Genomic DNA, 7,801 nt, shown 5'->3' on the forward strand with positions numbered 1-7,801 from the left:
CCAACTGTCATCCTAAGAAGACATGTCTTTCTGTATGCAAAATGCATTCATTACATGACAATATTCCAAAAACTTTAAATCATTTCACTAGTAATGCTAAGTACAAAACCACATCAAAATCAGTTACAAGAATATGGTTCGTCTTAGGATAAAGTTCCCTTCTGGCAATAGACCTGTGAAAACTATGAACCAACTTATTTGCTTCCAATATACAAATGAGACACAGACATAGCATAAAGATTTGAATTACCATAAGGAGAATTTGGGAGGCAAATATGTGTCACAGGTCCTCCACTATGCCAAAAGCCTGCAGGGCATACTCCATTAGATTTCAAAGTCTGACAGTCATCCTTAAAGTTATTGTTCCTGTTTTTCCTCGGGGCATCCTGGAGGTCCACCCTTTCCACAGGCTTGCGTGTTGGCATACTTTGGTTCCACCCTCTTCAGGCATCTGGGTGGTGAGAGTTCTAGACTCCACCCTCCAATAACATTTGGATGATGGACACACTTTCCCCAATCTCTGGGGAATAGTGCCAATGTCCTTTGTAGAGTGAGGTGGCAGCAACAGTCTCTCTAATCTCTGGCATACAGGCTCAACCCCCTCAGAGCAGTGGGGTGGTGCCTTAACTTTCCCCAATTTATGGAGAACAGGCCTATTGCCCTCAGAGCAGTAGGGTGGTGACCTAACTCCCCATTCTTCCAGGGAATGTGGTCCATCATCTCTGTAGTCTGGGGAGGCCAAACTATCTCTGAACAATAGTCTGGAACATCCACCGTCTTCAATGTCAGGGCAAACTCACCCTCTCCATACAAATGGGTGGGGTCCCCCTCTTGGCCCATGGAGAGTCTTAATTCCAGACCTCAGATTCCATGGTTTTCCTCTTAAAGCCATTTTCCCTTCCATCTCTCCTCTCCTGTCCCTTTTAGTCTAAACTGACAGTGATTTCTTTCATACATGTTGGTTTAGCATATGGGAAATGGGTCCAAGACAACAGACAGTAAGACTTTCCCCAAGTCCTTACTGGAAAACTGCATTTTTAATCCTGACTTACAAATTCCAAGTTTAGTTAATTCCTCACATGGGTTACTATCTTCTCAGAGCTTGTGTTACAAAAGTTTGGAATTTCTGAAATCAGTCTCTGGTTTTTTTGTGCCCGTCAATTCAGTTCTATCTTATCTCTTTCCTCTCTCATTTTGCTATCGGCCGCAAGGAGAAGCCAGGCCACATTTTCCACATTTACTTTGGAAATCCTTGGCTAAATGTCCAAGCTCATCATTTTCAAATTCTGCCCTCCATCTAACTTTAGGAATCAATCTTAAAGTTCTCTGCAACTTTAAAGCACAGATCACCTTTCCTCCAATTTCCAATAATAGTTTCATCATTTCCTTCTAAGACCTCACCAGAAATAACTTTAGGCTCCATGTTCCTACCAACAATTTCTTAAAAATATTCTAGGCCTTTTCCATCAAGTATTTCACAATTACTCCCCAAAATACCACTTACCCTTATATAAAACCATCCAGCATTTTTGGTAATTGCAAAAGTGTAACCCCACTCTCTTGGTACTAATTTCTGTATTAGTCTGCTAAAGATTGCCAATGCAAAGTACTAGAAATATGTTGGCTTTTATAATGATGATTTATTTGGGGGTAAAATCTTACATCTATTCTAGTCTGGGCTGTTCTGCTCCCTTCCCAAATTTAGCTGTAAGTTATCAGGCAAATGGCTCATCTCTCCCTGGGACCTCAGTTGTCTGAGACTTCTCTTTTCTGTCACAAGTCAGGATAAAAAATCACAGAGCTCTCTCTTTTGTGTCTGACTGTCCACGTGAGTCCTTCATATCAGACCCTGAGAGGGGGTGGGGACTCAACCTGAGTCATGCTTTCCTGATGTAGCAATCTTACCAGGTAATCTAATCAAAGATCCTCCAACTGAATTTAATGCAATCAAAGGACATCGCACCCAGAGGAAGAGATTAGTTTACAACATAATCTTTCTCTTTTTGGGATTCATAAAATAACCTCAACTGCCACACATGCTTTGTCCAATCCATTCAAAGTATATACTCAGTGGCTCTCCTTTTCATCACAGAGTTGTGCTATCATACCAGTTAACCCTAGAATGTTTTCATTACTCCAAAAGGAAAAACCTCAAGCCCCCTTATGTTCCCCTGTTGTCTCTTGGAATTGATATATCTTCTTTATCATTGCTTCAAAAATATTAAAATAATAATGTTAACTATTGTCCATAAGTCACATTAATTCTAATTTCCTCCTTTATGTCATTTTTAAAAACAATTTGTAAAAGAAGAACATTCTTATATTTATACCACCAACCACAATCTTCATCTATCTTCATCTACCACTGAAATCACTGTTACATATAACCTACATTAACCGCTAGTTCCCTTTCAATTGGCATTTACATCCACAGACTACCCCTTGCAGCTAGAATCACATTTATAAATCAACAGTGTTATACTCACTATAATGTGTTACCATCAACTTCTCTACTTTTCCACTACAATACACCTTTTACAATAAACCTTATTAAAAGTTCTACATATATTAAGCATCAGCTTCCATTCTCAAATCACATTCTATCTTCTAGGAACCTATACTCTAGAACTTATCTCTGTGTTTACTCATTGTATTTAGTTCATATTACTGAGACAAGAAAATATCAGTCTTTTTTTGTATGACTTATGTCACTCAACAAAATATGCCCTACATTTATCCATGTTGTTATGTGTATCCTGATATCATTTCTTCTTACAGCTGATTAGCGTTCCATTTTGTTCATCTTTTCATTTGTTGATAGACATTTGTGCTGTTTCCATATTTCAGCAATTGTGAATAATGCTGCTATGAACATCAGTGTACAAATGTCACATTGTCTCTTTGCTCTCAGTTCTTCTGAATATATTCCTAGTAACCAGATTGCTGGATCATATGGCAATTCTATATCCAGCTTCTCGAGGTACCACCAAACTGTCTTCCACAGAGGCTGCACCATTCTATATTCCAACCAACAATGAAGGAGTGTTCTTATTTCTCCACATCCTCTCTAGCATTTACAGTTTTTGTTGTTTTAAATAATAGCCATTCTATAAAGTGTGAAATGGCATCTCGTAGTTTTGATCTGCATTTCTCTAATAGCTAGTGCTGTTGAACATTTTTTCATGTGTTTTTTTGTCCATTTGAAGTTCCTTTTTGGAAAAAAGTGTTTAAGTCTTTCACCCATTTTTTAATTGGGTTGCTTGTCTTTTTATTCTTGAGTTGTATGATCTCTTTATATAACATGGATATGGAACTCTTATCACATATGCGATGTCCAAATATTTTCTTTCTTTGAGTAGGCTACCTTTTTACTTTCCTGACAAAGTCATTTTTTTAAAGGTGGTACCAGGGATTGAACCAGAGACCTTGTTCATGGGTAGCGGGTGTTCAATCATTATGCTACATGTGCTCCCCAACAAAGACTTTTGAAGAACAGAAGTGCTTGATTTTGAGGAGGTCCCATTTATTTGTTTTTTCTTTCATTGCTCATGTTTTGAGTGTAAGGTTTAAGAAATAACCACCTACCACAAGATCTTGAAGATGTTTTTCTACATTTTCATATAGGAGTTTTATGGTTTTGCTTTCACGTTTAGGTGCTTGATCTAGTTTGAGTTAATTTCTGTATAAGATGTGAGATAGGGGTCTTCTTTCTTTCTTTCATATATGGATATTCAGTTTCTCAGCACCATTTGTTGAATAGACCATTCTGGCCCAGCTAGATGGATCCCCTATATCTTTCATTTTTAATTCCCACATCCTTTGGAAACATGTAAGATTTCACCTATATGGAACAAAAAGTTCTGTTTTTGTTAAAATTAATTATTAAATAAATGAGTGAATATCTCTATTCCAATAACTTCCAAAAATCGAGTATCTATTTTTAATTATCTGATCCTTATTTAAACACTTTGATGACAAAAAATTAAAGGGAACGCTCATTATTAAAATACCCAGTCATAAATATATAGCATATTAAGAGTTCCAAAAATTTGAAATTAGTGGGGAAAATTGAAATAGAAATTATCTATAAACTTGTTCAGTTTTCAGATTTATAAGTCCTTCCATTCACCAGAATAGAGTAACACAATACTTCTAGATTCTTTCACTTGATTTTTCCACTTGGGGACAAAGTGTGGCTACTTTAAAGTATTCCATTATGTGACCAGGCTGCAATCTACATAGCTCTTCTCATTTTGATGCACCTAATGGTATTTGCTTTTTGCCATTACACTCACTATTCTAAAAAGTCTATTCTTATGCAAAGGTGTGAGGATTTCTCTTTATCTTTAGTTTATTTTTCCCGTGTCCTTATTTTGAAACTTTCTGTGTCATTGAAGTAGGGCACTCTTGCAAGCAGCATATTGGTCTGTTTTTTCTCAAGTCAATCTGGTTGATAATCTCTTTTTCAGGAGGTAATTTCAACCACTTACATGCAGGAGCCGTTGCTACCTCTCTCCAAAGCCTGGCTGCCCACCTGTGTTCTCCAGCAGCAGGCTGCCAGTGTCCCCCCTCCCTGGGCTGTCACTCCTCCCCTTTGCTTGAGGGCATTGCCAGGAACTGCGAGAAGGTAGGCTCATCTATGAAAACAAGAGAAGGAACCCTGCAGGAGGCATATCTCCGCCTGGGGTAGATTGCGTCAGTGCCTCAATCCCTCCCCTTCAGGTCTGAGACTTGTTTCTCACAGTTTCAGAGGGTCCTCATTGGGACTGAGCCAAGTGGCCCAACGTACTAACCAGTTTATTAATACATCTTTATTAGGTTTTTCAATTTTACCCTTTCTCATGTATGCTTCTTGGAATCATCTCCCAAGTAAACTACCTGCACAAAGTCCTCGACTCATGGTCTGCTCTGGAGGAATTCAAATTAAGATTTTATATTGTGAATATTATTATCTTATTCGTATTTATTTTCTCCTCCTAAAGAAGGATAGGGCTCTGATAGGCTTCAGCTTTACTTCCCCTCATTCCTTTTAATTTTGTCAATTTTTATTATTAATTATTATGGTTTTAAGATAGTCAGTGGTTAATTAGGTTGATTAACTTACTTCACCATTTCTATGCTCACCATTGTTTCTTGAGTCCCATTTTTTCACCCTTGGTTTAGTGCTCTGCTTTTTAAATCTATATTGCAATGCTCTAGACTATTATTTAGAAAGGATCAAGGGGGTTGGTAAACTCTCTTGTGTTCTGAAAATGTATTTCTTCTCACTTTAGAATGATAGTTTGGACATAGAATTCTCGCCTGCTATTTCTTTTCTGTGAATTCTTTGAAAATATTATTGTTGCCTGCCTCCATTGTCACTGATGAAATGTCAGCTTTCAAACTAATTTTTGGTTTCCTTGTAGGTAATCAGTATTTTTTAGTGTGGTAGCTTTTAAGATTTTCCATGTCTCATGTTTTTAAACTTTAAGTCTCTGCTTCGACAATCTGAATGAATTTCAAAAATATTTGTGAAGACTGAGTTTAATCTGTTTACTCAGTATTTTCCAATTCAAAAACTCTTTTATTTTTATTTCCAGGATATTTAATTGACTCTTTTTCTTACTTATTACTGTTTTTATTTCAGAATGACTAATTTTTTCAAGGAGGCTATTTCTTCCTTTAGTCCCTGAGTATCACAAGTATTTTTCTTTTAAAGCCTCCTTGTAGCAGTTTGATATTATTTATGAATTCCAAAACAATATTTGATTATGTTTTTAAACTGGCATGATACCCTTCAATTCTATTAGATTTAGTTGAGATGCCTTTGATTAAATTACATTAAGAATAGGACTTTAATTCAACCATATCATTAGGGCAACTCAGTTTGAGTCCCTGCCCCCTTTTTGGACTATGTAAATGGACACTCAATCAAGAACAGAATACATGAAGGTAAATACATGAAGAAGAATACACAGAGGAATAGAGAGAGCTCCACAGATATGGAGGAGGAGTGAACTTCGGTCCTGAGGCCCTGGGAAGAGATGAGCCGTTTGCCTGATAGTCTACAGCTGACCTTGTGAAGAGACCAGAGCAGCTGATACTGGGAAGAAACAAGCCTCCAACCTCCAGCTGAGATCAGAAGAAGCTGGGCCCATGGAGCCTTCAGAGAAAGAGGAAGGCTGAAGCCTCGAAGATTTGCCCGCCATCTTGCTTCAACACCTGGCAACAGACCTTTCGTGAGGAAGTCGTTCTTAGGAATGGTGCTTGAGTTGGACTCTCTAGGACCTTGTTGCTATAAGTTTTACCCCAAATAAATACTCTTTATAAAAAGCAAACAGATTTCTGGTACTTTGCATTAGTACTAGACTAATAAACTACTTTCACATGTTTTCATTATTTTTTATTTCATCTGGGCCTTTTCATTTCCTGGGGGAATATTTTGTTGGATATCATTCTCTGAATTAAGGTTTATCCCTTTTGATTTGCAAGGTATCCTGCTAGTCACATTCTTTCCTTCTCACTCACATGGTCTCCCTCTCTTCCTCCTAGTCATTCTGTGGTATATTCCACCTGTTTCCCCAGAGCCCACAATGCAGAACCAAGTATTATCCTGCTGCTTCCACAGTGACCTTTGGGATGTAGTCACAAAAACCTTGGGTTGCTCTGACTCAAGTTCTGCTTGCAAAGCTGGCTCAGCTTCCTCTTGCTTTTCTGATAGGCAGCTCAGGTCTTCCCCAGTGCACCTGCTTGTGTCTTCATCCTTCCTTCATGGGAAGAGGAGTCTGATCCATGTCAGTTCAGGCTGGGAGCCTGGCTTCGGTCCCCATAATCCTCATAGGATCAACCTCCCCGTCACCTCTATTTGAACAGCAGGTGCAGGGCAAGCCTCAATTTCCCTTTTGTGTTTTTTTTCCTTTTTGGTCTGTAGAGACTGTTGTCCTGTTTTCTTTCCTAGGCTATGTCTTCTTTTTCCTCTTGATCTTACATTCTCTGTCATTCTTATGTGTTTGATGGCAGTCATGATGGTGGAGGAGTTGGGAGAGATTTGAAGGATGAGTTCACCCTACCATTTGGGCCAGAAGTTCATTTCTTTCCCTTTGCAAGGATTTCAAATGTAAACTGAAGTTCTGTTCCAACGGTCACACATTTCAAGTGAGAAAAATAAAAATTAATGAAAAGATAGAGCATCTCAGTAGAATTCTAAATTCCTGTTTTCAGCATGGTGTTTTCAAGACAGCTTATTTTTCATGATCACTAACAGGGTGAACAGAAGTCTATAGTGACTAATGGGGGTGCAAGTTTCTTAGAAATTCATGGGTCTGGCTTACTTGCCAAGGTCCCAACGGCTTCAGGGGAATTTACACTCTGATTAGTGTAAGACTTTAAAAGATAAATCTGTAATGGCTGCAGGGAGGCAGCAAAACTAATGGGTGGCCATCTGGCTTGGTTTTATTAACCTATTTGTTCCAACTGTGCTTGTTGGCTTCTGTAGATATGGCAGATGAAGATGAACTGTCAACAAAACATTTTAAAATGACTTCCGAGGTTCTGCTCTCACTTTTCTTGAAATAAATTCTGGAAGACTGTACCTTGATTGTGTCTGTCATGTGCCAGGCAACTGCCAAAAGCCCCTCAGTCCCCCCTCCCAGGATGACTTTCTTGGTGCCCAAGGGAGATTGGCCCCCAGGGTGATTGCTTTTGTTTGGGGACTGGTCATACCCTGTGTTTGTTCATTTGTTTGTTTTCACATTGTTAACCATGTGCTAGAAATTTTGTACGAGCTAAATGAAAAATCTGACCCAGGTGATACATAGGGTTT

The sequence above is a fragment of the Dasypus novemcinctus genome, chromosome 2 (assembly GCF_030445035.2).
Source record: "Dasypus novemcinctus isolate mDasNov1 chromosome 2, mDasNov1.1.hap2, whole genome shotgun sequence".
Classification (NCBI taxonomy): Eukaryota; Metazoa; Chordata; class Mammalia; order Cingulata; family Dasypodidae; genus Dasypus; species Dasypus novemcinctus.